The following is a 23,691-nucleotide window of genomic DNA, read 5'->3' as shown; positions in this document are numbered from 1 at the left end:
AGACTGGTTTTTTATTAACAACAAATAAAACCAGTGCCGTACTTGAATATGATAATAATTAAAATAAATCCTTCAAGTAATATTAAATGATGAATAATAATTTATCAACAATGGAAACTTCTACCACTTCTCAAAACAATCCAATATACTCTACTATTGCATCTCAACAAATTAGTCCAAAAACTCCACTAAAAGAAGAAGCCATCATCTTCAGTTCAATCAATATCGCAAAATTGCAAGATTATCTATTGCAACTAGGACCACTCGTTCAACCAAAAAATATTATTTATTGGTCAAGAATTTCTAATAACCGAGTATGCATTTATCTTTCAAATAAAGCTGTAGTTGATGACTTTCTTAATAACACAGGATCCATAAAAATAAATAATGAAGTACTTCTAGCACGTAGATTAGTTACTCCATCAGAACGTCTTACCTTATCTAATGTTCATCCAACAATACCACAGGAAATGTTGAGCAATCTTCTCCAGAACCTAGGCGTGAAATTAATGTCACCAATAACATGTCTGAGAATTGGAGCTACAAATCCTGAATATAGCCACATACTCAGTTTTAGGCGTCAAGTATACATAGAACCCCTAAATGATATAACCATACCTGATTTTATCATGGTTAATCATGATAATGTTAGCTACAAAATATTTTTGTCCAGCGACCAATCGCTTTGCTTCAAATGCAAACAACATGGCAATCTTGCCTCACAATGTTCATCAGAAACCTCTCCCCTAACTAATTCTGATATGTCAAATACTACTCCAACTTCTAATCCACCTCAAAGTATCACTTCACAGGTTACCACAACAGATCACCAAGAAAATAATTCACCAAGTACCCCTCCTCCAATAAATTCGATGGAGGTGTCAAATATTAACCTTCCAATAACAGAAACATCAACATCAACCAAAAGACATTTATCAGATACCCCATCTCCAACAGAAGAGCTAGCATCCAATGTATTTAACACAGAACGTAATAAAAGTAATCCTACATCCAAAAAAATAAGAGCCGACATCAATTCTGAACTCGAAAAAAGCATAATAACATCCATTCAAGACTCACCCCAAGAATAGCAGACACAAGTAGACCAGAAATCACAAAATCAAATATACGCAGCAGCTAAAGTAACAATAGAAACCGAAGAAGCTGCTAAAAGATTTATCAATAAACATTCAAAATCATATGTCTTAAATTACGATCAATTTCGGGATTTACTAAATGAGACACACGGAGCTAAAGATGCCTATAATATTGTTAAGGATTATACACCAGATTTAACATCACTCATTAAAATGCTTACAGACACTCATCCTCATTTTACTGACTCAAAATTAAAAAATCGAATCACACGACTACGCAAAAAAATAAAAAAAACTATTACAGCTTGAAGCGTCTGAACCCGATAGTGATTCATGTGCTTCAACTAAATAATAAATAATTTTCAATAGTATATTACAATGGAATTTAAATGGGTATTACACCCATTTAAGAATGTTGCAACTTCTATCTCAGAACATGCACCAGATTTTATTTCGTTACGAGAAACCCACTTCAAAAATAACTCAACACACAACCTGAAAGGTTATACCGGATTTTACACTAATCGACCCAATCAATACTATGCCAGTGGAGGAGTAGCTCTCTATATAAGGTCAAATACACCTTGTCAAAATATCAACCTCACAACTAATATTGAAGCAGTCGCTGTAACAGTACTGGCCCCACTAAAGTTCAATATTTGTAGCATTTATGTTCCACCAGACAAAACTCTAACTAAACCCGAATTACGTAATCTTCTCCAACAAGTTCCTTCCCCTCAAATAATCACGGGAGATTTTAATTGCCGTAATATTACATGGGGATCAAATAAAACAACACCGAGGGGAAATATGTTAGAAAACGTTTTTAACACTATGAACCTATGCCTACTTAACGATGGCTCTCCAACAAGATTCAATATGGCTACGGGAACTTCTTCCGCCATTGATCTCTCCATATGTGAACCCTCATTGCTCACCCAACTCGACTGGACAGCACTAAAAGATTTGTATAGTAGTGACCCAATCTTAATAAAGCGTACTGTAAATTTAAACACAAATACAATACCAACTCAAAAATGGAAACTAAAAAAGGCAAATTGGATTGAATTTGAGAAAATTATATCAAACAGAATGGATCCGATTACAATTTCAGATTCCATTGACGACACACTCACGAGCTTCAACCAGCTTGTACTGGATGCTGCTAATATAACTATAGGAAAATCCCAATTTTTGAAAAAGCGCAAACAAGTTCCCTGGTGGAATACACAATATGAGGCCGCTATTAAATTAAGTAAAGCAATTGGGAACCGCTACAAAAAATACAAAAATATTGATCTATTAACAGAGTACAAAAAATGTAGAGCTGAAGCAAGAAGAATAATAAAGAAAAGCAAACAAGAATCATGGCAGAAATAGGTATCTAGCATAAACAGCAGTACAAACGTATCATCAGTTTGGAAAAAGGTTAAAAAAAACAGGACAGCATACTTACTAACAAATTATAGAATAGAATAGAAATATGCTTTATTGTCACTGAAAATACAAATTTTATGGACAAAGCTTAATTAAACTCAGAAAAAATAAATAAATAATATCGAACAATAACAATAACAAATACAATTTTCTGAAATTTGATAAATCGTCAATATAAAAAAAATATACATAAATACAAAATATAAGTTAATAAAGTAAAGAAAAAAAAACAAAATCGATATATTGCAACAATTTATAGAAATTGCAAAGTGAATATACAAAAAAGTAAACTATTTATAGACATAGGAACTAATAAGTTTAAGCTGCTGCATGTGACACTCAAATATAGATAAGTTTGGTTACTTGTACATTACTGTAATTTCTTAGTTAGTCATTGAGAAACTCTTCTACTGAATAATATTGTCTTTTAGATAGATGAGCTTTTGTCATTTTACGGAACTTGAGGAAAGATGTTGCAGATTTGAGTTGTAAAGGAAGATGGTTGTATAGTTTTTTTGCGGAATATAATCTAGATTTCTTTACTAACTCAGAGGACGGGATCAGTAAATAGACATCAAAATTTGAATTTCTGGTGGAGTAGTCATGACGTGGCCTTGCTGGAAAGACATGCATGTGTTTACGAATTAAGCAAACAGTTTCTAAAATATATAAAGATGTAAGGGTTAAAATGCCGTGATCTTTGAAGTAACTTCTGCAATGTGTTGTTCTTCTGAGGCCAAACAGATACCTTATCGCTCTTTTTTGTAATTTAAAAATAACATCTAATTGGGCAGCTGTACTAGAACCCCAAAAAGGAAGACCATATCGAAGATGAGACTCGAACAAAGAAAAATATGTTAGTTCAGAAGATGCTAAATTGAGTTCTTTCGAAACAGATCTTATAGCATAGCAGGCTGAGGCGAGTTTCTTACTTAACAAATCGATATGAAGGGACCATTTGAGGTTGCTGAGGTTGCAAAAATACCAAGAAATTTTACAGAATCAACGGTAGAGATCTGGCTGTTGTTATTAACAAGCAGGGGTTGAAGAGCACTTTTATAGGATAATGCTACTGTCTAATCCACGTTAAAAGAGATTAAATTAGAGTCAGACCAGGTTTTTATCTAGAGATAAAGAGATCTGGCTGTTGTTATTAACAAGCAGGGGTTGAAGAGCACTTTTATAGGATAATGCTACTGTCTAATCCACGTTAAAAGAGATTAAATTAGAGTCAGACCAGGTTTTTATCGTAAGCAAATCAGAAGTTATAGTTGCATGAAGAGATGCAATAGTTGAGTTGCTGCAGGTGATACTGGTATCATCAGCAAAAAGAAAAATTTTTTCATCGATTTTTAAGTTAGTGATGTCATTTATAAAGATAAGGAACAGTAGAGGACCCAATACTGAACCTTGTGGTACTCCACATACAATGTTTTTGAGACTAGAGTCAGTATCATTTGCTCTAACTAGTTGTTTCCTATTATTCAAGTAAGATTGGAACCAATTCAAAGAAATACCTCGAATCCCATAGAAATTTAGTATTTTAATCAAAATGTCGTGATTTACACAATCAAAAGCTTTGGCATAGTCACAGAAAACAGTGGCAGTATAAAGATTATTGTTTAGTGCTTGGTAAACCTCATGAAGCACAGAAAACAAGGCATCAGTGGTACATTTATTAGTTAAAAAGCCGAACTGATTTTGGGATAAGATGTTGTTATCAATGAGAAAGGACATAAGACGGGTTTTTATGAGTCTCTTAATAATTTTTGAAAGTACCGGTAGTAAGGCAATAGGTCTATAGTTGCAAGCATTAGATTTTTCACCACCCTTATGAAGGGGAATAATAATGGCTATCTTTAGGCACTCTGGGAATTTTCCTCTTTCAAAGGAACACATTTTCTGTGAGATTTGAGAAGATTTTTATGGATAGTCCATCAGTACTACAGGATGATTTGCTTTTGATACTATTAATAGTTTGGATCAGTTCAGATACATCGATTGGTCTTAAAAATAATGAATTCGAGAACACTCCTGAATTGGGGAGATAGGAAATGGGATCTTTTTGTGGCAAAATAGTAGAAGTTATATTTTTACTCACATTAACGAAATATTCGTTTAGATTTTCCGGGTCTGGAAGGTTAAATGTTTGAACTGCGTGAGTTCAATTTCGAAGATCGTTTATTATGGACCAAGTTTCTTTTGCAACACTTTTAGAGCTTTCCATACGATTTTGATAGTAGGCTTTTTTAGCTGATTTGATGAGTTTTAGATAGGTTACCCTGTACTTGGTGGTATATTGAGTGACAGAGACGTTGGTAGCAAATTTCTTGATATACAATAGTGAGCGCATATTTTTGGCTGATATGCGGATACCTTTGGTAGCCCAGGGTTTGTGATGTTTTGGCTTAATTGAAATTAAAGGAAATGCCTTATTGAAGAGAGAGACAAGCTTTTCTCTATAAAATCGTTGAAATTATAGTCCACGTCCGCAGAAGGAAAATGCCACTCAGAAGTTAAGCATAAATTTTGAAATTTATGAAAATTCCGAGCGGAAAAAATCCTACCTAAACGTCGGGTTTTCGAGGAGGGTTTGCTGAAGATGTTAAACTTCGTAAATACTGCTTCATAATCTGATAATCCCGCATTAATAATTGTAGAGCAGACATCAAGGGGTGAGAAATCTGAGACAATATAGTCAATTATGGTAGATGAAGTTTTTGTAATCCTTGTAGGAGAATTAACGTGCATTGAGAGACCATATGATTCAAATATGTTGACCAAGGACATTTGGGTAGCACAAGCAGCATCATAATTAATGTTGAAGTCCCCGCATAGAATTTTTCTGCTTCTATGAGGCAAGTCATCTAACAAATTTAGCAGGTTCTGAAAAAATAGTTCCACAGGGGAGTCAGGTGATCTATAGATGCAAATAATGTAAAGATTAAGATTTTTATTATAAACTAGGGAAAACTCAAAGAAGGCTTCATTTAACAGAAAGTCATATTTTGTAATCAGAGAAAAATCATTATTTCTAGAAATAATTAGGGTGCCTCCATGAGCTGAACTTGGACGATCATACCTAGCAATTGTGGTATATTTTTATACAAAAAAAGGCTCGTTGACTTCAAGCCAGTGCTCTGTAACCGCAACTATCGGGGGAAATCCTAATTCTTCCAGAAACAAAAATAATTCGTCAGTTTTATTTCTTATAGAACGAATATTAATCAGAACCATACTAAAGTTGTCATCACTAAAATTATTCGAGGTTTCTATTTCCTCAGAACACGTCGTGTTATTTAAAAATTTCGTCTTGGAGAGCTAGTAGAATAATAATTTCGGTGACATTCCCTTGATTTTTGTAGATGTATGATTCTTTCTGAACTTAGAAAGGACCTATAAGCAACAAGATCAGCTTCCACCTCAGCTGGACCAATTCCATAGGCATCATTAAATTCTAGAAGAACTTTTCTTAGTTCCTCAGTCTTGGTAGGTACTCCTTCGGAAGCCAAAAATAGTTTCACACTGGTGTTGGTTTATCCATCACAAAATACTGAGGCAGGCTGGTCGTGTAGGAAAGCAAGATGTAGCTTAATTGCTTTTATTATACCAAGAAAGACGCTTTCTCTGTAACAGCTATAGTTAATTTAAAGAAAACAAACAAATAAAAGTCAGACCATAGAGATTTGAGACTTCTCTGGGGTGGGTTAGAAAACATAAGAAGGAATCATTTTAGTCTGGCCTAAAATGATTTATTCAAAGTAGATTTTAGGAATATCTAATTACAGGGCGCCAGCAAAAATATGTGAGAATTATAAATTAAATAGTAAATACATATAACTTTATTACCAAAACAAATATTATTTATTATAAACATCAATATAATAAGTATATCGTTACAATGTTTGAAATGAAAGAGAAAAACACTTGCTAAAAAGTCACCTCGAAGAGGTTTCAACTAAAGTACCTAAATTCCCTAAGAGCTCTTTACATTATTTTAAAATAAAACTGTTGAATAATAATTTTATTATGACTTTAATGAAGTAATAAAATATTATCTATCTTAGGAACAGATTGACTAGTGAGATGTTGAAGTGTCTCTCAAATAAAAAAACAAACAAAAGAATAGTCTTTTCTACGCGAAAGTAGTGATGTAAATAATTTCACTAACCTTTAGTTCCAAAACTTGAACGTCTTCACACCATCAACATTCTTACAAACAACCAATAGAAAAAGTTGCATCCAACAACTTCATTACTGCATTTCGGCAAACATCAAATCGGAATAAATATCCGACTTCAGCGGACAAAGGTCTCCAACTAATATTTAAAATACATATAATTCACAGCCTGTATACAAAATTCTGGAAAATCTATGCGGTGGAAACACGTGGTTTTTTTCTTCGTGCAAAAAATGTATGGCTAACGAAGGCTTTCACAGAAACTAGATTCTATAATCTCCAACAAGGAATCGGAAAACTAAGTCCATACGATGTTCCACAAACTGATGTATTCTTTAGAATAATCCAAAATATAATTTGTGATAATATATGCACATGTTGATCGAAGTCTGATCGGTTTACTTAAAAAACCATGCTTTTACTTCAAGCTATCAACGAAGACCAGCCTCAAAATTAATTACTATTTCGCACCTGACAGAAACCTTGAACTTAGCCCAATCAAAATAAAATATAGTATTTACTATTTCCGTTACTATTTAAATGTTAAATAAGGCCTAATAGGTATACAACTTGTTATACATCTTATCAAAATTTGATATTCATTATGAATTATACAAGAACTTTGAGAAAAAGACCTTTCAACCGTAACAACTCCCCCAAAAACCGTGCAAAAAAAACTCGAAAGGGTTTTTTTTTCTCTTTTCTACCAACCAAAATAACGAAAAAAAAAAATTCACTCATTGATGTAGACAATAATGAACCACATATTTATTAATGAGATCTCTTCCTTTCGTAAGAAATCCTGACAAGCAACAAAAACAAAAAAAAAAATATATTTCAACTAAAGGTTCTATATTGCCAAATACCAAAATTTAGGCCAACCAATCAAAAGAATTGAGCTCTCTGTTGCAGATACTCGTACATTTCTCCTAACACACACCTTTTATTCGGGCCCGCAATACAGATTCATCTACAATCATTCGCTCATCCATACAGCATCGTGCTTCAGATCACTTTCAAATCTGATTACCTGATCTAAACAAAAAAGTAAGGCATACGATACGAATATTTAGTAATATCCCTAACTACGAAATCCGTAACTTTTGAAGATCAGAACTATCCTGAAGAGCTATCAGTATCATCCATCGATGGATAGTTTTGAGAGCGGCCTCGCAGGATGTAAATTGCGCCGTGGCTCTGAACTCAAACCTCACACTATACACTATTCATATGAAAGAAAATCCGACAACACTCCAGTATGAACTTCGCAAACAAAAGAAACATCATTTTCACTTTGTACTCAAAACAAAATCCACTTACAAATCTAGAATTTAGGAAAAATCCAAGTACTCCCAACTAAACCCTAGTAAATTATAGAATTTATCAATCTAAAATTTTTTTTTTTTGACTCTACTAATTTACAATTGAATGGTACTCCGACTAAAGTACTATGAATAATCTTACGAATCTGCAGAAGAGACCATGTTAGCAAGATAGCAGTAGTGCTGATCAGCATAGTCGATAGCGACCCGTAGGAATATCTATCTACCCAACCAAATGCAATCCACGTCGAACTCTGAAAACTTCCTTGTCATTAAAGACACAGTTTCGTAACCCATTCATACCACTAAAGATAAAGTCTAACAAAAAAAACCAATCAAAATTTAAAAAAAAAATATATCTATATATATTAGGACAACCCTAAGTTACTACATATTATATCCTTCTCACCGAAATTCCTACAAAACCATTTATAACAGCGGTGAACTTACAAAAATATATATGTATACGAACATATATCAGGTCACTACAACCAAAATATGTACATACATAACTAAATTTGGGGTTATGAAATGTTTACCATAACACGTTGTATCTTTTACTGACTTAAACTTATCAGAAGTTAAAACACAACTTAAGGTATTGTGTACTGAGAGCTAACAATTAAAAGTACAATAGAATAGGTCAAATAAGGTGACCACTACCATACACCTATAAAATGCTTAAGGAAGTTTCACTTAACAACTGGATCATAGCTAAAGACACGAAAGTCTTGAATTAGGAAGCCAGAAAGCAGAAGTTTCCATGAAAATCTTACAGATTTACAGACAACAATTTCATATACACCAACTTAATGTTCTATTTACCTACCAAAGTAAATCAAAATTATGAATATAATTCCTTTGCACCAACTAACTAAATGGGAGACATAAAATCAACCATTTATCGTTTGAACAAAACTAACATTAGAATTATGACTAAGCTCAACAGCTTTACCAAACTATACTGTCGTGAACTTGACCGCAACAACAAAATGACTTCAGTATTCTCTTAACGAATGGAAGTTGTAACTACTAACTTAAGAAGTAAGTAATTAAAAGAACAACAAAAACCAGAATAGAAAGAGAACTGAAAAATTACGGACAACTAAGTTCTAAGCTTGTCATAATACTTATCATTAACTACTTATTTCAATAGAAACTACATCAACACATACTAAACTTTCATTGTATCCGGTTTGTATTAGTAATTAACAAAGTGAAATACATATATTCAACAAAGACAAAAACAAAATAACCACTCAAAAATAAAGGTTCACAAATTCAACCTAAATGGAAAAATGTGTACCATTTACAAGACAATAACTCTATTACTAAACAGAGGAGTCAGAAGACTCATCATATTTATCATCATTGTTATCACCATCATGCACAGAACTATCAGAGTCATCAAAACCCGTAGTATCTGGGCGCAAAGTAGAAATATGCCATCTACCCAGACGTGTTCCATCTCGCGATTTAAGCTCATATACTAATGGACTAATAACCCGAGTTATTACACAAAGAACATACTTTGGCAACAATTTAGCTGCAGTATAATTACTTTTGTCGGACTTTTGGAAATTCTTCTTCCAAACAGCATCTCCAAACGACCTTCCAAACGATGAATCTTACTTTCAACTGACCATAGATTATCAGCGTTTTCATGAATTTTACCATAAAAGTCTCCACTTATTGGAACTTGACGAGCAAAAACCAAAAATGATGGTGTTTGTCCGGTTATTTCATGCTTGGATAGGCGAATAGCTTGACCTATCTGATGTATGTTTTCATCCCAAGTACGATGATTTTCGTGACAATACGAACGTATAGCAGTAACGATGGACTTGTTTACACGTTCTGTGTGATTAACTTGGGGATGGAAATTCGCATTATAAAAAATTTTCTGAACAGAATACTTAGACATAAGCTTCTTAAACATGGTAGAGGTAAATTGCTTACCATTATCACAACACACAATTTGTGGAGCTCCAAAAATAAGAAAAACATGATTCTCTAAAAATCTACATACAGCTCTTGAAGTAGCTTTAGACAAAGGCTGAACTAATGAAAATTTCGTAAACCAATCCACAATAACAAACACGAATGAGTTACCATTTTTAGAACGAGGATAAGGACCTAACAGATCACATGACACCATCTGAAATGGATGATTAATATTTCTATACGAACCCATCAAACCAGCTTGAGGGAGATTTGAAGGTTTACAAGCAGCACATACTTGACATTTACGAACATAATTGTGAATAGTTTTTCGCATCTTAGGCCAATAATACAACTCTGATACACGAGCTAAAGTTTTATATACGCCAAGATGACTTGCAGTAGGATCATCATGAAATTGAGAAATTACTTCAGAACGATGGGCATTTGGTACAACTATTTTCCAGTTGGACTGAGAAGAAAGAAGATCAAAGCGATTAAAAAGATGTTTGTACAGAAGGCCATTTTCAACCTTATAAGTAGGGTATTTATCTGGATCCTCTATAACATTACTGATCATCTGACGGTACCATTTGTCAATTTTCAATTGTGACAAATCCAATAGATTGACATCATGAACTCTAGACAATGCATCAGCTACAACAGTACCAGAAGCTTTACGATGAACAACTTCAAAATCAAAAGCGGACAGACGAATAATCCAACGAGCTAACCTAGAAGAAGGAGTCTTCAAATTTTTAAGCCAAACTAGTGCTGAGTGATCGGTCACAGCATAGAAAAAACGACTATCCAAATAGTACCTAAAGTGTTCTACTCCATGCAAAATAGCTAATAATTCTTTCTCAGTGGTTGAAAATTTTTGTTCATTTTTGTTGAACTTCTTACTCATATAAGCAATAGGGTGTTCCAAACCATCCTCAATCTGGAACAATACACATCCCGTTCCTACATTACTAGCATCACACATGAGATAGAAAGTTTTAGTAAAATCAGGACTACTTAGCACAGGGGCAGTAGTTAAAGCTACTTTAATTTGCTCGAAGGACATTTGAGCGTCTGCATTCCAAACAATATTCTGACCTTTTTTCCTATCACGCAACAGATTAGAAATAGGGGTTGCTAAAGTTGCATAATTAACTAAAAAACGACGATAATAATTAGTCATTCCTAAGAAACGTCTCACTTGAGTAGTAGTCCTGGGAACAGGGAAATCACATATCGTAGAAACCTTATCTGGATCAGTTCTGAGTCCAAACTGATCTACAACATATCCTAAATATTTTAAAGAAGGACGACAAAACTTACACTTTAATAGATTAACTGTCAAGTTCGCTTCTTTCAATCTTTCAAAAACTTTCTTTAAGATTTCAAGATGAGTCTCAAAAGTGGGCGTAACGATCACAATATCATCCAGATACCAAAAAACATATTCATCAAATGCGGGACCTAGTACTAAGTCCATCAAACGACACATGGTTTGGGGTGCGGACACAAGACCAAAGGGCATAACACGAAATTGGTACAGTCCTTTACCATGAACAGCAAAAGCCGTCTTAGCTTTTGAACTTTCTTCCAATGGAATTTGAAAAAAAGCATTTTTCAAGTCAATAGACGAAATATAACGAGCATCACGAAGTTTAGACAGAATAGTGTCAATCAGAGGTAGTGGGAAGGCATCTTTGTTAACAGTGACTGAATTTAGTTTTCTACCATCAAAACAAATACGGTATGTATCATCAGATTTTTTAACAAGCCAAATAGGAGAAGCGTATGATGATTTACTCTCTTCAATAATTCCCAACTTTAACATATGATCGAGTTCTTTCAATAGATGTTCTTGCATAGCATGAGATAAAGGATATTGTCTCTGCTTAAAAGGAGGGGAATTACCAGTATCAATATAGTGTTCCAAAAGTGAAGTTCTCCCTAATCGATCATCAGAACCAATTTCTTTAAACAAATTTACAATTTGATCAAGTTGTTCCTTTTGACTCTTATTCAAGCAACCAAAATCTTGAATAGTGTTCACAATACATAAAGATAGTGATGACATTTCACAATTCTTCCTTGAGAAATCTATACTAACCTTAAATTGATTTAAAAAGTCCATTCCTAAAATTAAATCATGCTTGACAGAGGAAATCATAAAAAATTTTACAATTTTACTTTTACCGGAAAAAGTTACTAAAATGTCTACACAACCTAAGACTTCTTGAATCTGTCCATCAGCAGTAGAAACAGATAGATCTTTTACAGGGCTAAAAGTCAAACTAGAATCCTGAACTAAATTAATAAACTTCCCACCAATGACTGAAATATTTGAACCTGAATCAACTAATCCTTTAAAATGACCATCTAACATTGACAAAGGCAAATATACTCTACTATCTAACGCGTCACCGAAACCAATAGAATCTATGTTTGGTTGGTATGAAAGGATACCATACTTCACAAAATTCTTCACAATTTTCAACCAATTTTTCCATTCACAAGAAGACCTACTAATACTTTCGACTAAATTTTCTGTCCTAACATAATCTGAACTATCATTACTAACACTATTTAAACTATTCATAACAGGACACTGACTAGATGAACCTAACTTATTCTTAAATCTGGAAAATCCTATTGATGAGATGGGCCTGGATTTCCTTTGGATTTTTGATTGTTCCTTCGTTGCTTTCCTTTGCCTTGTTTTGGTGTGGTAACTTCGATTCCTGTTGTTTCCTGAGGAGAACTGCCGGAACTCACAATTTCCTCCTTTTTGAAGTTTTTTGAACAGTTCACACAATGAGAACGAATGACACCAGAAAGACCACATCCATAACAAAACATCTGTCTAGGAGCCGAACAACCAGAAGCCATATGACCACTTCCTTTACAATTCCAACAAACAATGTCTGAACTAAGAGCAGAAACATTCATAAAGTTCTTTGAAGTTTGATTGCGAGAGGTAGAAGCAGCATAACGAGAGAACTGAGAATTTTCTCTTTGAATAGGATCGGTAGGAACAGTCGATGAAGCTTTCATCCAAACTTGAGCTTCTTCCAAACGCCTACATTTATCAGTTAACTGACTAACAGTATTTATATCCAGTACTGACAACGATTGGATATATTCTGGCAGCAAATTCTTACGAATAAATCTAACAATCTGATTTTCCTCTAAAGGTGTCTCCAATCTATGACATAAATTTTGAACAGCATTAATGAAAATGGTGACTGGTTCATTTACTTTTTGTCTTCGGTTCTTAATTTCAACCAAAATGTGATCCTGGTAGTCATAAGGCAGATAATTTGACTTAAGATTTCGAACTAAATCTGACCAAGACTGAAATAAAGACTTATTATTCTTGTACCATACAAAAGCTGAGCCAACAAATAAATCACCAGCAGACAAGAAAAGTTGTGTCTCACTTATATCCCTTGATGCACAAAGACATTCCAGGCGTTCCAAGAAGTCAATCACAGATTCACTCTTCTCATCCCCTGAAAAAGACAGTCCCAACTTATGCACAGGAAAAGATTTTTGACTGGTAAGATTCTGACTAACTCTAGGAATAGGAGAAGACTGAGCCAAAGGTACCTCACTATCAGTTTTTTCAACCAAAACACCTTCTAAACTAAAAACTTCATTTAACCATTTAGATTTCTTCATTTCTTCTTCTTCACTCTGACAAATTAACCTTAAAATACGACCTGTTACATGTGAAATCCTAGATAAGAGTTTTGCATAACTATTGGAGCTAGTATTTCCATAAAAATCATCAATATTTGCTTTTAAATCTAGACGAGTGGACTGAATAGCGGCTTCCTCTTGCTTAAAGTCCATCATAACAGTTGTATCTAAGACACTCCTATTAGTAACTTCTTGATGTATTACTCCCCCCAAAGTTGACATTTTTAACTCAACAGTAGATGGTATCTCAAGTCCTCTAACTTTTAACTCATAGTCTAATTCTTCAGGAAGCAAATGTTCAACTTTAAATCTGGATGGAGCCATACTATCAATAAACTTTATTTCAGATACTAGTATTAACACTCAGAAAATAACACAGATCAACAAAAATCCGTTGGTTCAAAAGAAGTATCTACAATTCACCTATTCTTTACTATACTTACTTAAAATTCCAACATTACATCATAAAAGTAAAGGCATCTTCATTAAAAACTCGACAAAAAAAATTTAATATATTTCCATTGTTCAAAACTATTTAACTCTCACATATACTTGCAAAATCAATACCTAACCAAATAGATAGTTCAAAACTGTCCAAAACAAAAAAAAAAAAAAATAAAAACAACAAACAACCTTAATTCCTAAAATGAACTCCCTATGTATTCTCAAACAAAAATGTTACTAAACTATATCAGGTTTTATTATCCAATATAAAAAAAATAGCAGAGACTAAACCTATGATCAATTTATAATCATATACGAGACAATCTGTATAAGAAAAATTAGCAAGATAAGAAAATAATTTTAACTTAGTTCAATGATCGAAAATAATAATACTTATATAAGAAAAATTAGCAAAATGAGAAATGATTTTAAGTTAGTTTAATGATCAAAAACAATAATACTAATTAGCAAGGACAATCTGTATAAAAGAATCAACCATTAGAAACAACATTAATTTACTTCAATAAACCAGTCAATTAACATTAATCAATTAACTAGTAATTAACATCAATTAGTGTACACATAAATATTTAGCAAACACCGAAGAAAACCAAAACAGGCTAGCACTAAAAATCATACAGCACAAAAAATAAAAAGAACAACAAAAGATATGTCTGACCGGCAAAAAAGTACAAAATCGGGCCCCAAGTTGAAAGGCGACAAAATATATTGTTACCAAGAAAGACGCTTTCTCTGTAACAGCTATAGTTAATTTAAAGAAAACAAACAAATAAAAGTCAGACCATAGAGATTTGAGACTTCTCTGGGGTGGGTTAGAAAACATAAGAAGGAATCATTTTAGTCTGGCCTAAAATGATTTATTCAAAGTAGATTTTAGGAATATCTAATTACAGGGCGCCAGCAAAAATATGTGAGAATTATAAATTAAATAGTAAATACATATAACTTTATTACCAAAACAAATATTATTTATTATAAACATCAATATAATAAGTATATCGTTACAATGTTTGAAATGAAAGAGAAAAACACTTGCTAAAAAGTCACCTCGAAGAGGTTCCAACTAAAGTACCTAAATTCCCTAAGAGCTCTTTACATTATTTTAAAATAAAACTGTTGAATAATAATTTTATTATGACTTTAATGAAGTAATAAAATATTATCTATCTTAGGAACAGATTGACTAGTGAGATGTTGAAGTGTCTCTCAAATAAAAAAACAAACAAAAGAATAGTCTTTTCTACGCGAAAGTAGTGATGTAAATAATTTCACTAACCTTTAGTTCCAAAACTTGAACGTCTTCACACCATCAACATTCTTACAAACAACCAATAGAAAAAGTTGCATCCAACAACTTCATTACTGCATTTCGGCAAACATCAAATCGGAATAAATATCCGACTTCAGCGGACAAAGGTCTCCAACTAATATTTAAAATACATATAATTCACAGCCTGTATACAAAATTCTGGAAAATCTATGCGGTGGAAACACGTGGTTTTTTTCTTCGTGCAAAAAATGTATGGCTAACGAAGGCTTTCACAGAAACTAGATTCTATAATCTCCAACAAGGAATCGGAAAACTAAGTCCATACGATGTTCCACAAACTGATGTATTCTTTAGAATAATCCAAAATATAATTTGTGATAATATATGCACATGTTGATCGAAGTCTGATCGGTTTACTTAAAAAACCATGCTTTTACTTCAAGCTATCAACGAAGACCAGCCTCAAAATTAATTACTATTTCGCACCTGACAGAAACCTTGAACTTAGCCCAATCAAAATAAAATATAGTATTTACTATTTCCGTTACTATTTAAATGTTAAATAAGGCCTAATAGGTATACAACTTGTTATACATCTTATCAAAATTTGATATTCATTATGAATTATACAAGAACTTTGAGAAAAAGACCTTTCAACCGTAACAACTCCCCCAAAAACCGTGCAAAAAAAAACTCGAAAGGGTTTTTTTTTCTCTTTCCTACCAACCAAAATAACGAAAAAAAAAAAAAATTCACTCATTGATGTAGACAATAATGAACCACATATTTATTAATGAGATCTCTTCCTTTCGTAAGAAATCCTGACAAGCAACAAAAACAAAAAAAATATATTTCAACTAAAGGTTCTATATTGCCAAATACCAAAATTTAGGCCAACCAATCAAAAGAATTGAGCTCTCTGTTGCAGATACTCGTACATTTCTCCTAACACACACCTTTTATTCGGGCCCGCAATACAGATTCATCTACAATCATTCGCTCATCCATACAGCATCGTGCTTCAGATCACTTTCAAATCTGATTACCTGATCTAAACAAAAAAGTAAGGCATACGATACGAATATTTAGTAATATCCCTAACTACGAAATCCGTAACTTTTGAAGATCAGAACTATCCTGAAGAGCTATCAGTATCATCCATCGATGGATAGTTTTGAGAGCGGCCTCGCAGGATGTAAATTGCGCCGTGGCTCTGAACTCAAACCTCACACTATACACTATTCATATGAAAGAAAATCCGACAACACTCCAGTATGAACTTCGCAAACAAAAGAAACATCATTTTCACTTTGTACTCAAAACAAAATCCACTTACAAATCTAGAATTTAGGAAAAATCCAAGTACTCCCAACTAAACCCTAGTAAATTATAGAATTTATCAATCTAAATTTTTTTTTTTTTTGACTCTACTAATTTACAATTGAATGGTACTCCGACTAAAGTACTATGAATAATCTTACGAATCTGCAGAAGAGACCATGTTAGCAAGATAGCAGTAGTGCTGATCAGCATAGTCGATAGCGACCCGTAGGAATATCTATCTACCCAACCAAATGCAATCCACGTCGAACTCTGAAAACTTCCTTGTCATTAAAGACACAGTTTCGTAACCCATTCATACCACTAAAGATAAAGTCTAACAAAAAAAACCAATCAAAATTTAAAAAAAAAATATATCTATATATATTAGGACAACCCTAAGTTACTACATATTATATCCTTCTCACCGAAATTCCTACAAAACCATTTATAACAGCGGTGAACTTACAAAAATATATATGTATACGAACATATATCAGGTCACTTCAACCAAAATATGTACATACATAACTAAATTTGGGGTTATGAAATGTTTACCATAACACGTTGTATCTTTTACTGACTTAAACTTATCAGAAGTTAAAACACAACTTAAGGTATTGTGTACTGAGAGCTAACAATTAAAAGTACAATAGAATAGGTCAAATAAGGTGACCACTACCATACACCTATAAAATGCTTAAGGAAGTTTCACTTAACAACTGGATCATAGCTAAAGACACGAAAGTCTTGAATTAGGAAGCCAGAAAGCAGAAGTTTCCATGAAAATCTTACAGATTTACAGACAACAATTTCATATACACCAACTTAATGTTCTATTTACCTACCAAAGTAAATCAAAATTATGAATATAATTCCTTTGCACCAACTAACTAAATGGGAGACATAAAATCAACCATTTATCGTTTGAACAAAACTAACATTAGAATTATGACTAAGCTCAACAGCTTTACCAAACTATACTGTCGTGAACTTGACCGCAACAACAAAATGACTTCAGTATTCTCTTAACGAATGGAAGTTGTAACTACTAACTTAAGAAGTAAGTAATTAAAAGAACAACAAAAACCAGAATAGAAAGAGAACTGAAAAATTACGGACAACTAAGTTCTAAGCTTGTCATAATACTTATCATTAACTACTTATTTCAATAGAAACTACATCAACACATACTAAACTTTCATTGTATCCGGTTTGTATTAGTAATTAACAAAGTGAAATACATACACACACCGGCAAAATTAGCCGAACACGTTAAAAATGGGACATGTTTGATGTCTCGTATTTCATAAACCAGTGGTCCGATTTGAGTGATTCTTTTAGTATGTTATAGCCTTATTATTTAAGAATATCGGTGTAATAATATTGTTGCTAGACAGGTGAAGGTCATTTTATACCGGGTGTAAAAAGCATACTGTGTTTTTTTCTTAAAGTTCGGAACACCCTGTGGAATATTCCAGCGTATATAAAATATTAAAATTAAAACTCGATTGTAGAATTATTCTTTCTTAACATTTTCTTTTTTGATTCATTTGCTTATGTTGGAAAATAAAAAAGTTATGTGCTTTAACAACTAACCATGTTTTTTATCAATAAATCCTCATAGTAGGGGAGAAAAGTATGGTAAATTTGCAATTACTCGAGCGTTCTTGGGACCTGGAGTGGATTGTGAAGAGTGGGTGCTACAACCAAAAATGTTAAGTTAAGTTTTCCATAAAGTGTGGGACTCTCCATTTTTCAATTTAATTTTCCATTTCCACCAATCGTTTTTTCCGATTATAGCGCCATTTTTCCATAATAGGAAAAAACGTTGCGAATAAAACTTGCTTATTTTTACGCCAAGGATCCAAATCTGCAATAAAAATTGGTGGCTCCTATTTAATATTTTAATGTAACCCCCCACCCCACCTCCGTGGGGGGTTGTGTTTGGTGCCATTCGGTAGATTTTTGAAAAATATTGAATAGGTATATTTTGCAGTTTTACGATCTGATGTTCATTTCGCAAAATATCGCGGGGTCGTATTTATAATTTTTAATTTACCCCTCTCCGTGGGGTGTCACGAGCCCCCACGGAGGTGGGGTGGGGGATTTAATTTAAAATATTAAATAGGAGCCCCCAATTTTTATTGCAGATTTAGATTCTTTACGTAAAAATAAGCAACTTTTATTCGACATATTTTTTCGAATTATGGATAGACAGCGCTATAATCGGAGAAAAATGATTGTTTCAAATGGAACATTAAATTAAAAAATGAAAAGTCCCCCACTTTATGGAAAACCTAACTTAACCTTTTTCTGATTTTAGCACATACTTTTCACAATCCAATAGGTCCCCATAACGCTCGAGTAACTGCAAATTTAGTATTCTTTCCTCCCCTACTATGAGGATTTATTGATGAAAAACATGGATAGCTGTTAACGTACATAACTTTTTTATTATCTCACATAAGTAAATGAATCGAAAAGGAAAATGATAAGCAAGCCTAAGTCTACAATCGAGTATTAATTCTAATATTTTACATATGCTAGAATATTCCACAGGGTGTTCCAAACTTTACGAAAAAACCACAGTATGATTGGTACACCCAGTATAAAATGGTATTTACCTGTCTAGTAACAATATTACTAGAACGATATTCTTAAATAATAAGGCTATAACATACTGAAAGAATCACTCCAATCGGACCACTGGTTTATGAAATACGAGACATCAAACATGTCCAATTTTTAACGTGTTCGGCTAATTTTGCCGGTGTGTGTATATTCAACAAAGACAAAAACAAAATAACCACTCAAAAATAAAGGTTCACAAATTCAACCTAAATGGAAAAATGTGTACCATTTACAAGACAATAACTCTATTACTAAACAGAGGAGTCAGAAGACTCATCATATTTATCATCATTGTTATCACCATCATGCACAGAACTATCAGAGTCATCAAAACCCGTAGTATCTGGGCGCAAAGTAGAAATATGCCATATACCCAGACGTGTTCCATCTCGCGATTTAAGCTCATATACTAATGGACTAATAACCCGAGTTATTACACAAAGAACATACTTTGGCAACAATTTAGCTGCAGTATAATTACTTTTGTCGGACTTTTGGAAATTCTTCTTCCAAACAGCATCTCCAAACGACCTTCCAAACGATGAATCTTACTTTCAACTGACCATAGATTATCAGCGTTTTCATGAATTTTACCATAAAAGTCTCCACTTATTGGAACTTGACGAGCAAAAACCAAAAATGATGGTGTTTGTCCGGTTATTTCATGCTTGGATAGGCGAATAGCTTGACCTATCTGATGTATGTTTTCATCCCAAGTACGATGATTTTCGTGACAATACGAACGTATAGCAGTAACGATGGACTTGTTTACACGTTCTGTGTGATTAACTTGGGGATGGAAATTCGCATTATAAAAAATTTTCTGAACAGAATACTTAGACATAAGCTTCTTAAACATGGTAGAGGTAAATTGCTTACCATTATCACAACACACAATTTGTGGAGCTCCAAAAATAAGAAAAACATGATTCTCTAAAAATCTACATACAGCTCTTGAAGTAGCTTTAGACAAAGGCTGAACTAATGAAAATTTCGTAAACCAATCCACAATAACAAACACGAATGAGTTACCATTTTTAGAACGAGGATAAGGACCTAACAGATCACATGACACCATCTGAAATGGATGATTAATATTTCTATACGAACCCATCAAACCAGCTTGAGGGAGATTTGAAGGTTTACAAGCAGCACATACTTGACATTTACGAACATAATTGTGAATAGTTTTTCGCATCTTAGGCCAATAATACAACTCTGATACACGAGCTAAAGTTTTATATACGCCAAGATGACTTGCAGTAGGATCATCATGAAATTGAGAAATTACTTCAGAACGATGGGCATTTGGTACAACTATTTTCCAGTTGGACTGAGAAGAAAGAAGATCAAAGCGATTAAAAAGATGTTTGTACAGAAGGCCATTTTCAACCTTATAAGTAGGGTATTTATCTGGATCCTCTATAACATTACTGATCATCTGACGGTACCATTTGTCAATTTTCAATTGTGACAAATCCAATAGATTGACATCATGAACTCTAGACAATGCATCAGCTACAACAGTACCAGAAGCTTTACGATGAACAACTTCAAAATCAAAAGCGGACATACGAATAATCCAACGAGCTAACCTAGAAGAAGGAGTCTTCAAATTTTTAAGCCAAACTAGTGCTGAGTGATCGGTCACAGCATAGAAAAAACGACTATCCAAATAGTACCTAAAGTGTTCTACTCCATGCAAAATAGCTAATAATTCTTTCTCAGTGGTTGAAAATTTTTGTTCATTTTTGTTGAACTTCTTACTCATATAAGCAATAGGGTGTTCCAAACCATCCTCAATCTGGAACAATACACATCCCGTTCCTACATTACTAGCATCACACATGAGATAGAAAGTTTTAGTAAAATCAGGACTACTTAGCACAGGGGCAGTAGTTAAAGCTACTTTAATTTGCTCGAAGGACATTTGAGCGTCTGCATTCCAAACAATATTCTGACCTTTTTTCCTATCACGCAACAGATTAGAAATAGGGGTTGCTAAAGTTGCATAATTAACTAAAAAACGACGATAATAATTAGTCATTCCTAAGAAACGTCTCACTTGAGTAGTAGTCCTGGGAACAGGGAAATCACATATCGTAGAAACCTTATCTGGATCAGTTCTGAGTCCAAACTGATCTACAACATATCCTAAATATTTTAAAGAAGGACGACAAAACTTACACTTTAATAGATTAACTGTCAAGTTCGCTTCTTTCAATCTTTCAAAAACTTTCTTTAAGATTTCAAGATGAGTCTCAAAAGTGGGCGTAACGATCACAATATCATCCAGATACCAAAAAACATATTCATCAAATGCGGGACCTAGTACTAAGTCCATCAAACGACACATGGTTTGGGGTGCGGACACAAGACCAAAGGGCATAACACGAAATTGGTACAGTCCTTTACCATGAACAGCAAAAGCCGTCTTAGCTTTTGAACTTTCTTCCAATGGAATTTGAAAAAAAGCATTTTTCAAGTCAATAGACGAAATATAACGAGCATCACGAAGTTTAGACAGAATAGTGTCAATCAGAGGTAGTGGGAAGGCATCTTTGTTAACAGTGACTGAATTTAGTTTTCTACCATCAAAACAAATACGGTATGTATCATCAGATTTTTTAACAAGCCAAATAGGAGAAGCGTATGATGATTTACTCTCTTCAATAATTCCCAACTTTAACATATGATCGAGTTCTTTCAATAGATGTTCTTGCATAGCATGAGATAAAGGATATTGTCTCTGCTTAAAAGGAGGGGAATCACCAGTATCAATATAGTGTTCCAAAAGTGAAGTTCTCCCTAATCGATCATCAGAACCAATTTCTTTAAACAAATTTACAATTTGATCAAGTTGTTCCTTTTGACTCTTATTCAAGCAACCAAAATCTTGAATAGTGTTCACAATACATAAAGATAGTGATGACATTTCACAATTCTTCCTTGAGAAATCTATACTAACCTTAAATTGATTTAAAAAGTCCATTCCTAAAATTAAATCATGCTTGACAGAGGAAATCATAAAAAATTTTACAATTTTACTTTTACCGGAAAAAGTTACTAAAATGTCTACACAACCTAAGACTTCTTGAATCTGTCCATCAGCAGTAGAAACAGATAGATCTTTTACAGGGCTAAAAGTCAAACTAGAATCCTGAACTAAATTAATAAACTTCCCACCAATGACTGAAATATTTGAACCTGAATCAACTAATCCTTTAAAATGACCATCTAACATTGACAAAGGCAAATATACTCTACTATCTAACGCGTCACCGAAACCAATAGAATCTATGTTTGGTTGGTATGAAAGGATACCATACTTCACAAAATTCTTCACAATTTTCAACCAATTTTTCCATTCACAAGAAGACCTACTAATACTTTCGACTAAATTTTCTGTCCTAACATAATCTGAACTATCATTACTAACACTATTTAAACTATTCATAACAGGACACTGACTAGATGAACCTAACTTATTCTTAACTCTGGAAAATCCTATTGATGAGATGGGCCTGGATTTCCTTTGGATTTTTGATTGTTCCTTCGTTGCTTTCCTTTGCCTTGTTTTGGTGTGGTAACTTCGATTCCTGTTGTTTCCTGAGGAGAACTGCCGGAACTCACAATTTCCTCCTTTTTGAAGTTTTTTGAACAGTTCACACAATGAGAACGAATGACACCAGAAAGACCACATCCATAACAAAACATCTGTCTAGGAGCCGAACAACCAGAAGCCATATGACCACTTCCTTTACAATTCCAACAAACAATGTCTGAACTAAGAGCAGAAACATTCATAAAGTTCTTTGAAGTTTGATTGCGAGAGGTAGAAGCAGCATAACGAGAGAACTGAGAATTTTCTCTTTGAATAGGATCGGTAGGAACAGTCGATGAAGCTTTCATCCAAACTTGAGCTTCTTCCAAACGCCTACATTTATCAGTTAACTGACTAACAGTATTTATATCCAGTACTGACAACGATTGGATATATTCTGGCAGCAAATTCTTACGAATAAATCTAACAATCTGATTTTCCTCTAAAGGTGTCTCCAATCTATGACATAAATTTTGAACAGCATTAATGAAAATGGTGACTGGTTCATTTACTTTTTGTCTTCGGTTCTTAATTTCAACCAAAATGTGATCCTGGTAGTCATAAGGCAGATAATTTGACTTAAGATTTCGAACTAAATCTGACCAAGACTGAAATAAAGACTTATTATTCTTGTACCATACAAAAGCTGAGCCAACAAATAAATCACCAGCAGACAAGAAAAGTTGTGTCTCACTTATATCCCTTGATGCACAAAGACATTC

The 23,691-nt window shown here is 33.5% G+C and overlaps 2 protein-coding genes across 5 annotated transcripts in view; both read right to left on the bottom strand.

Moving 5' to 3' along the window:
• Positions 1-23,691, bottom strand: part of LOC114338870 (uncharacterized) — a 435,637-nt gene that overhangs the window by 4,443 nt on the left and 407,503 nt on the right. The gene's annotated exons all lie outside the window — the stretch shown is intronic.
• The window catches only part of LOC114338869 (uncharacterized), a 456,134-nt gene that overhangs the window by 122,949 nt on the left and 309,494 nt on the right, over positions 1-23,691 (bottom strand). The gene's annotated exons all lie outside the window — the stretch shown is intronic.

Source organism: Diabrotica virgifera, chromosome 4 (genome assembly GCF_917563875.1).
Source record: "Diabrotica virgifera virgifera chromosome 4, PGI_DIABVI_V3a".
Classification (NCBI taxonomy): domain Eukaryota; kingdom Metazoa; phylum Arthropoda; class Insecta; order Coleoptera; family Chrysomelidae; genus Diabrotica; species Diabrotica virgifera.
Note: the sequence above shows the minus strand (reverse complement) of the source record. Positions and strands in the feature narration are given on the sequence as shown.